The following is a 9,272-nucleotide window of genomic DNA, read 5'->3' as shown; positions in this document are numbered from 1 at the left end:
GCCTCCATCTGTGGAGCTATGGGGCAGTTCTTTCCTCCAGGAAATCACAGAATATTCTGAGTTAGGAGAGACCCACAAGAATAATCGAGTCCAACTCTTAAGAAAATGGCACAAACAGGGGGTGAACACACAAGCTTGCTGATTTAGCACCTTGCCCTGACCAACTGAGCCAAGGTCAGGGTCACAGAATCCCAGAGTGGTTTGGGTTGGATGAGACCTTAAAGCTCATCTCATCCCATCTCCTGCATTGAGTAGGGACACCTTCCACTATCCCAGGCTGCTCCAAGTCCTGTCCAGCCTGGCCTTGCACACTGCCAGGGATCCAGGGCCAGCCACAGCTTCTCTGGGCACCCTGTGCCAGAACCTCACCACCCTCACAGGCAAGAATTTCTTCCCAATATCTGATCTTGACTGCTCTCTGTCAGCATGAAGCCACTCCTGCCTGTCCTGTCACCATGTCCTTGTACAAAGGAACCAGATTCAGGACTGTTCTGTCTGACTCTGGTGCCTTAATGAGGTGTTTGACAGGTTGGAGTGACACACAAAAAAGCCAGTGGCTGGCAGGTCAGTGATGAATATCTTGGAGAAGGGCATTGTTTAGATTATCAGGGCTGGTTAATAAGTAACAGGATCACAGTCGGCTGATGCCTGCGTGGGAATGAGGTCCCTGGCAGCTCTGGGCTAGAAACACAGCAGTGAAGATCTCTGGTGCCATGTGACAGAATCATTGGATCCCAGGTGCAGCCAGCTAGTGAAGGGGTGGATACAGGAATGCCTGCCTGTGCCTTAGGCAGAACACTCCTGGTTGCCTGAGGACTGAGATTCCCTCTGTGTAGGACTAACACAGAAAGATGGGATGATAGGAAACCTCCCAGGTGTAACTTGATGCCAATTCAGGTGCCCATCACTAACCTCCAGTCCTGGCCACTCAAGGATGTAGGCATCCACTCCTCTCATTTGGACTTTGGAGTTCAAGGAAGGCTAAAACAGCAATGACCATTCCTAGGCAAAAGGATTGAGATGTGCTCCATGCTTGTGAGGTAGCTGCCAGGTATCACCAGCTCTGGGTGACCATGTGCATGTGTACAAACTGAGCATGCAGATAACACAGGGGTCTAGAGAGTTGTCTCTTGATTTTAGGCATGTGTGAAGACCCCTTGGTGCTGAGGACAAGGCAGCTGGGGTTGGTGTCTGACAGCTAAGCTCTGTGAGATTTAGAAGTCTAAATCTGTGATTTACCTCATCCTCTCTCTGCTGGGGGGGCTGGTTAATGTGTTTCTTCTTCTGTGCTCTGTGGGAAGCTGCCTCTGAGAGCATCCCTTGGACCAAGCCCAGTGCTTGACATGGTCAGAGCAAGGGTTGGTCATTGGATCTCAACCAGACCCAGCACCAGAAAAATGCTGAATGATCCCTGACTGGTTTAGCTCGCCAGGCAGGAGCTGTCTGGCTGCATTAGCTGGGTACAAAGCTTGAACTGGTCAGCTGTGCCAGGAAATATTCTAATGGCCCTAATTCAGCTTCACACACTCTGGCTTCACTCCTCTCTCAAGGCTCAGTGGCCTTGAAGAGGTGCATTAAAACCACTTGGTAGCAGATTGCCTTTTACTGCTGTTTTTGGCTGTGCTTCTTGACTCAGGTTTTACTGCTGGGATTAGGTCTGCACAGGAGCTACATCAGCTCTTGGGCTCCAAAAAGTGCTTCAAAATGGTGTAAATCCATGCATGGAGCTTTGCAGGTTGCTGAACCACAAGTCCCAGTCTGCCTTTGCTAGATTGGGGTCTGGATTTGTGATTTGTGACCAGTGTTTGTGAGTGAAAGGGGGGGATCCCCTCCCTGGAAGTGCTGACAGCATTCCCCCTGACACAGCTCAGGAAGGTGTTCCATGCTGCAAGGACACATTGTCAGATTGTGGTCACCCTGGTGACCACCAGGACCCTCTGGGCCTCTTCTGCCATGCTGCTTCCAGCTGGATGGCCACCAGCATGCCATGGAATTGTTCCTCCCCAGATGTAGGAGGAATGCACTTCTCCTTCTGGAGCTTCATGAGGTTCATGAGCCCATTTTTCCAGCCTGCTGAGGACCCTCTGAATGCCAACACCACCCTCTGGTGTACCCAACACTACTCTCAGTGTTCTACTTTCCCCAGATGTGCTGAGGGTGCACCCTGCTCCAACATCCTGGTCATTAATTAAGGAGTTAAACTTATTACACCTGGGTTACACCACTAACGACTGACCTCTACTTATAATTTGTGCCACTGATTATAACCCTTTGAGCCTAAATATACAGCCAATTTTCAATCCAGCTTGCTGTCCACTTATCTAGCCCATATTTCATCAACTTGTCTGTGAGGATGTTATGGGAGAGAGTGTCAAAATGAGGTGATGCTCCAAATTTGCTACAGTGAGGTAAGGGACTTTCACAGCTCGTCTGGGCTGACTATGACCAAGCCTAATATTTCACTTCCAGAATTATTGCTAGTCTGTGGTTCCTCTGGAGGTGTGTGGAGAGCTGGCAGTGGAAATGGAGGTGTGGCTGGAGTGGGAGATGACCACTGAGGGAGAGTGGTGCTCAGCCCATGTCCTGGCTGAGGACACAGCTCCTGTGCCCAGCTGAGGACTGACCTGTGCCACAGGCAGGGTGCCTGGAGGAGCAAGTCTGCCCCCATCAGCATCCGTGGACACACTGCTTTTCATCTGGTTTTTATGAGCGAGTGAAGAATGGAAAAATCTGTTTCAGCACGGAGCACCTCAGGGTCTGTCACAATCTTGGGCTTGTTTGCTGAGGGAAATAGTTTTGGGTTTATTCAGAGTGGCCCAACAGCCCAGCTGGTGTGGGAAGCTTCCATCCCTGCGTTTTGGGCTGTAAAATTCTCCCGAGAAAGCTGGTGTTTGGCATTCCTTGGTGTGGCAGTGGACAGTGAGTGGCTGGAGCAGAGCACAGTTGGTGTTCGTCTCCCTCTCGTGGTGCTCCAGCACAGCCGCAGTGCAGCTGTGGAAATCCCAGCAGGAATTCACACCTCCAGTTTCACAGGAACAAGGAGCAATTCCCTGACCCTGGAACAGCCTGAACTCCCTGTGCACAGAGCCTCTGTGATGCTCTGTGTGCTGAGCAGCACATTTTCTGTGTGCTCCCAAAATTTACAGTTCTCCCAATGCAGACACATCACTTCCATCCTCTACTTACCCACTCTGGACACCCACTGTCCTTCCTGTCCACCTTGTGGTCCTCTCATGACTCACCTCCTCAGTCCATGCAGCTCCAAGAGTTCATGAGTGATATCTGGAAACCAGCTTGTTGATTAAAAACAACAGTCTGTGTATCCTGGCATAGAAATGGGGCAGGAATGTGTGAAGAGCAGGTTGTAGTTGTTTTATGGTAACCTGCAAAAAAGTTCTACTCTTTTTTAAAATTTTTTTTTTATTCTGATGTTTTCTAATTCTAATAAATAAAAGAATCTAATCCATTCTGACAAACTTGTATGTTGTAGGAGATGAATATGTTAGGCCTTAACATAGAGAAGAATACTATAATTCTTCCAATGAGAAACTCTTTCAGCCTATAAATCCAACTGGTTTTTGCTTTCTTGCCAAGTAGTTCTTGGTAGAAGTGGAAGACACTGTACATAGCTGATCAACAAGAGAAAGAGGACTGGTAGTATCCAGAAATGAAGCATCAGAATTATTTGCTCTGCAAATAGGTGCAACTTTAGGTTGGAGAGGTGCAGACTCTCCTCCTGCAGCCCGATTCTCTGAGTGCTGAGGTAAAAAACTGCAAATTTTTCAAGGTATTTGTTCAAAACATGACTGCTACTGGGAGTGGGGAATTGTTTGAAAATTAGGTAGTTAGTCAAGGCCAACACATGCCAAGGGGTGCACTGGTGGTTTACAGATTGGTGATGAGGATCTGCCTCCTGGAACCATCCCTCTCACCAGTGTTGAGATGCCCATGCTGTCCAGCTCAGGAAATGTGTCTGAGGCCCCAAGAAAAACCAGGCAGTCATGTGTATTGTGAAACCCAGTGAAATACAGGTCACATATGCACAATACATTCTTCTGGCTGGCTCTCCTTGTCTGGTTTTGTGTTCCCCTTTTTCCAGTCAGCAGGATCATTTCTCCTGCCAGCAGTGGATATTTCTCTAGGCTGGCCTGGGTGCCTGTGGAGATGAGATTGAGTCTTGTCCCTGAGACTCAGGAGGTGGTAAGGAGAAAAGCTGTCTGGTTCATGCATGAGCTTGAACCCCAAGGCTGCTTGTTTTTCTGGTCATCTCTGTCATGGCAGACTGGATCAGCCCTATTTTAATCACAGCATTATAGAATACTTTGGTCAGAGAAGACCTTTGAGTCCAACCATTACATTGAAACAATCTGGAATACTAGAGGAATTTCAAAGCCTGAGGTTGACTGTATTGCCACATTTCAGTACAGATTGGAAACTGAAACTCAAAAAATTCTAACTTTCAACTTCAAACCCCTCTCCTGCTCTCCTGGCTCCAGGGAAAAGCCCAGATTCAAAGAGGCTCTTTTTCCAAACCTCAGGGAAGCAGGATCCCCTTATGAATGACAAAGCTGGCCAGACTTGCCTCTTTATAATGACCCAAGGCAAGGTGTCTTTCTGATTCTTCATTCACTTTTGCAATTTCAGAGTCAATTTCTCTTCATCTGCTCTCTGCTTAATAGACTTTCCTGCCCTTTCTGCTTCCTTTGCCCTGATGGTAAAGCTGTGAGTCTCACCAGGGCATGGTTGCTTCCAAGGAACTAATCCATTCTCACAAAGCTGTATGTTGCAGGAGATGAATGTGTTAGGCCTTAATAGAGCAGAATACTATAATTCTTCCAGTGAGAAACTCTTTCAGCCTATAAATCCAACTGGTTTTTGCTTTCTTGCCAAGTAGTTCTTGATAGAAGTGGATAGCTGCACATAGCTGATCAACAAGAGAAAGAGGACTGGTAGTATCCAGAAATGAAATATTAGACAGTAGAAACAACAGAAAATTAATAATCAGGGCAATGAATAGGTGAAGATTTGCTCTGGCTGCGGGTGGTTATGGGATTTTGCAAACAGTACTATGGAGCAATACTTTCATGCACAAGTATAAACAAGTATTAATCCATTTGCAGTAAAGATACACATTTTTGGGTAGGCAAAAGAAAAAAAAGTCATATCTATTGGGTGATTCAGTTTTTGTGGAGGGAAAATGCCCTAAACATGATTTAATTGGCACAAGTGAATTAAACTGAATTGGCTACAGTAAGAAACCATTACTGGCTGACAGTTTGTCATCACCTCTGCCTTTTTTGTTTTCTCCAAAGACAGGAAGTCTCTACCTGATTTCTGTCTGAGGGGTTCTGCAGAGCAGAGATTTTTGGATGATAGAGCAACAGAGCTGTCAGCACTTGGCTGAAATGAGGAAAGTGTGGAAAAGCAGTGTCAGGTGCAGGATGGGGTGTGCAGGGGGAAAAAGACTACAGATCATCTTAAGCTGCACAGGTCAAGGATGCCTCTGTCTCTCTGCTTTTGCCTTTTGCAATTCAGTGCACAGCACAGTTTAATTTGCAGGTGCTGGGATGTGCTAAACATCCCCAACATCTGTGCATTTTGGGTGGGTGATGGACTTGGATGTTTTGGAAGGGCTTCTGCACACACTTAGTGCTTCAACCCTGCTGTGCAGTGTGAAGTTGGGAACAGGGGATGGGAAGCTTTTGGAAACAGGGATTTGGGTATTTGTCAACTGTCCATACAAAGGGCTGCTCCTGGAGACAAATGTGAGGATGCAGCTCCAGGTGAGCTTAAGCTATTAAATGCATACAGGTAATTGAGAGCACTCAGGAGCTGCTGAGTAAGAAGTCAGAGATACCCAAACTCATTCCCAGGCAAAACGTGGTGGAAGAAACCTTTGCTTCTCACAGAGAAGACCCCTGGTCTTCTTATCCCACCACTGGGATGTGTGAATTCCAGCTGTGGCAACAGCTGCAGGGGTTTGTAAAAGACCCCCTGAGAGCTGTAAAATCAGCTGCAATCAAGGGCTTGTTTCCTGTTTGAACCCCTTCCATCTCCCAAATTAAAACTGAAGTGGAGGAGGAGGGACTGAGGGGACAATGTTCAGCAAACAGACCTCCCCATCACAGTGCTTTTTCTGTAACCCTGAAAAATGTGATCTACAAAAAACCTAAATCATTCTGCACTGTTGGGCGAAATGTCTGTCACTGCAGACTGGAGATCTCAGGCATGGACAGAGCACAGAGCAACTCCCCAGCATCTGGATATTTTAGGGACTCATCTTATTTGGACAAGTTTTAGAGTTTTGGGGTTTTCTGTTTGTAGGGAGGCCCTGTGTTGCTGGAGTGCCTCTCCTGGTATAGATCCCTTCCTGGTATTTTCTGGTGCCTGCTGGGATGCTGGCTGGCTCCCTGTGCCAGCAGCCTAGGGGCTGGGGAGGGATGCACCCTCCCCCTGTGTCTGGTGATTTCAGGCTCCTATTTGCACTGAACACTTGCAGGTATGGGGACAAGAGATATTGCACTGCAGAAGGGCTGAAAAAATGACATTTTTTGTTCTAAGCTCACAGTAATGCTGGGCGCAGGCTCTGCTGCAAAGTGGCTCTGGTTGCTCGAGAGTGGAAGCCAGCAAGGAAATCTGTTCATGAGGCTTTAACCCACCATGCTTTGCCTGGCCTGTGAGATCTGTGCAGCCCTGCAGCCACTTCTCCCCATCACTGTTTTCCAGGCTTGCAGCTTTGGGTGTCCTCCCTGGTGTCTCCACCTTCCTCTGTGGTGTCCCTCTGTGCTCTTCCTGTCTGCTCTTAGCCCCACTGGTACTTGAGGAGGTTGTTGAGTCCCCAGAAAGATGAGATGATGGAAATCAATTTTAGACTTTTGCTACCAGGAGAAATTTCATTATGGAAAGGGCTGTCAAACACTGACAGGCTGCCCAAGGCAGGGATGGATTTCCCATCCCTGGAAGGACTTGAAAGCCATGTGGATGGGGCACATGGGGACATAGGTTAGTGGCAAGTTTAGCAGTGCTGGGGGAATGGTTGGACTTGAGGATCTTAGAGGGCTTTCCCAGTCTAAAGGATTCTGTGATTCTATGAATCAGGAGGGAAATTTCATGCTCCAGCAGCTTGGATGCTACAGTGCAGGTGGCAGTGTTGCTCTGACCTCTGCTACAAACAACATCCACTGGGAAACCAAATCCCTTCTCTCCACATTCCCTCCGTGTAGCTTTGCTAATTGTTCATGAGGAGTCATTAACAGGTAAGTCACCCTGGAGCCACCAATACTCAAGCTAGGACTTTCCCCAGCTTTTTCTCTATGAATTCTGCAGCTGATCTTATCAACAGAAGTCTATGGGAGAAGAGTTATGAACCTCCTCCCAAAGAGAAAAGTTGTGTTTTTTTTTCTTTTAGGTGGTATGAAGCAAATACAAGAGTGGGAAAAATTATATTTGGAGCAGTAAAGTAAGCATTTTTCTTAGAACCACATTGTGTATATTCTAATTTTTACACTGGGCACCAGTTACAAAAGAATTGTCTTTGTTCACTGGGGAGCTCACTTCCTTCACTTTGCTTAGTCTGTTCTGCCTTTTTGATTTTTGAAGGCAAATTTTTAGGGGGTTGATTTTTCATGTGCTATGGCTGGGCCAGGTATTGTTTGTACAGGAACATTTATTTAATGTTATATAAGATGGAGGTGAGCTGGGTGGAGTGACTGCTCTAATTACAGAAGAGGGTTTTTTTTTTGTGCCTTTAATGGGCATATTTGTTTTATGTTAGATCTCTGGGAGCTGTCTCAAAATTATTAGTCCCACTGAAAACTGTACATTTTATCTCTCTTAATGAAAATTTTTATAGAACTCTGTAGGTATCAGACTGCTGATAGCTTCAGTTAGTGCTTTTATTGTCTGCTGCTCCCTTGCAGGAGACACTTGATTTGTCATGTCTCTTTTCAAGAATTATTAGTACTGGCTATAGTTAGTCAAATCTTTTGATTAGCTAGAGACTTAAAAAAGCTGTTTATTTTTTATGGAAGGCTTCAGCTCTAGAAATTGCTTTACTAATTGGTTTCAGGATGGATTTTCTTGTGGCTGAGGAATTAATGCCTGCAGTGGCACTTACATGACAAATCCTTTCCAATAGCCATATTGTGTGTGGGCTTCACTCTTATTTTTAGGAAAACAAATAATATGTTGGACATAACTAACTGCAGTTGAAGTTCTTTTTCACATATATGGCTATAGCATTATATTGCAGTATTTTTTGCAGTAACTTTGTATGGCTACTATTTAAATATTTCTCTCATGCTGGACTGTGCATGAGCTAAATTAAACCTTGCATAAATAGATTCTGCTAGTTTCTGTGAGCTTCATATTTCATTGACTGCTGTAGAGGGAAGGTCTTCACTCAGTTTTGTGTCACCTCTTGTGCTATTCTGCCTTTCTTTGTCTCTCCACAGCAGCAGCAATGGCGTGATGTCCCCGATCTTGCAGTTTGTAGTGACCATGAGAGACTTTTTTGCCGTTAGCATTGTTTGCTGTTTGCTCAAAGGGTGTCCTGGCAGAGAAGGAAGGAAGTGGGACTTAAATTTTGCCAGAGCTCCTGGAATGGCCTCACCTGTTTAAAAAAAGATCTAAACATAAACAACACTGTGTTTTCATCTCCCAGGATGAATCCTGGATGCTGTTTCTAAGGGACGTTTAGAGGGGCTGGCAGATGCTGGTGCTGCATTATTTTTTTGGTGATAAAGGCAGAAATAGTCCCATCAGCAGCTTCCAGGCTCAACTTTAAAAAAAGTGGGATTTGGAGCTGGGATCTCACCTGCCCAAAACCATTCACATGGATCTACTAAACAGCCCTACATCACCAGGCAGAGAGGACAGGGTCTGATCTGAATGTTTGAGGTGGCACAGTCTCTTTGGATTCTAAGTGTTCACATCCTCTGGCTCTGTGATTCTAAAATGACCTTGTAAAACAACATTAGAATGAGAAAGCCTTTCTGTCAGGCCTCCTTCACAGAGGTTTTGGAAAAGGTTCCTGAGAAAATCCTCTTTAGGGAAGTTGGTGCTTCCCTGTTGTAAGGACTTGGAGGAGGCATGAAGTGGAAATGGGAACCTTTGATTTGTTAATTTTTCATGGCTTAATGGAAAGGATCTGTTCCTCTAGGAAAGGGAGGGAAGGAACTGCCACCTTCCTTACCTGCAGTAAATGTTTATCCCACTCTTTGCATGAAGTTTCCCAATTTCCCACAGGATGTGTGTTGGGATTCAGACCTGCT

The sequence above is a fragment of the Lichenostomus cassidix genome, chromosome Z (assembly GCF_008360975.1).
Source record: "Lichenostomus cassidix isolate B80296 chromosome Z, HeHo_3.0, whole genome shotgun sequence".
Classification (NCBI taxonomy): Eukaryota; Metazoa; Chordata; class Aves; order Passeriformes; family Meliphagidae; genus Lichenostomus; species Lichenostomus cassidix.
The sequence above is the reverse complement of the archived record's forward strand: the minus strand, read 5'-3'. Positions refer to the sequence as shown.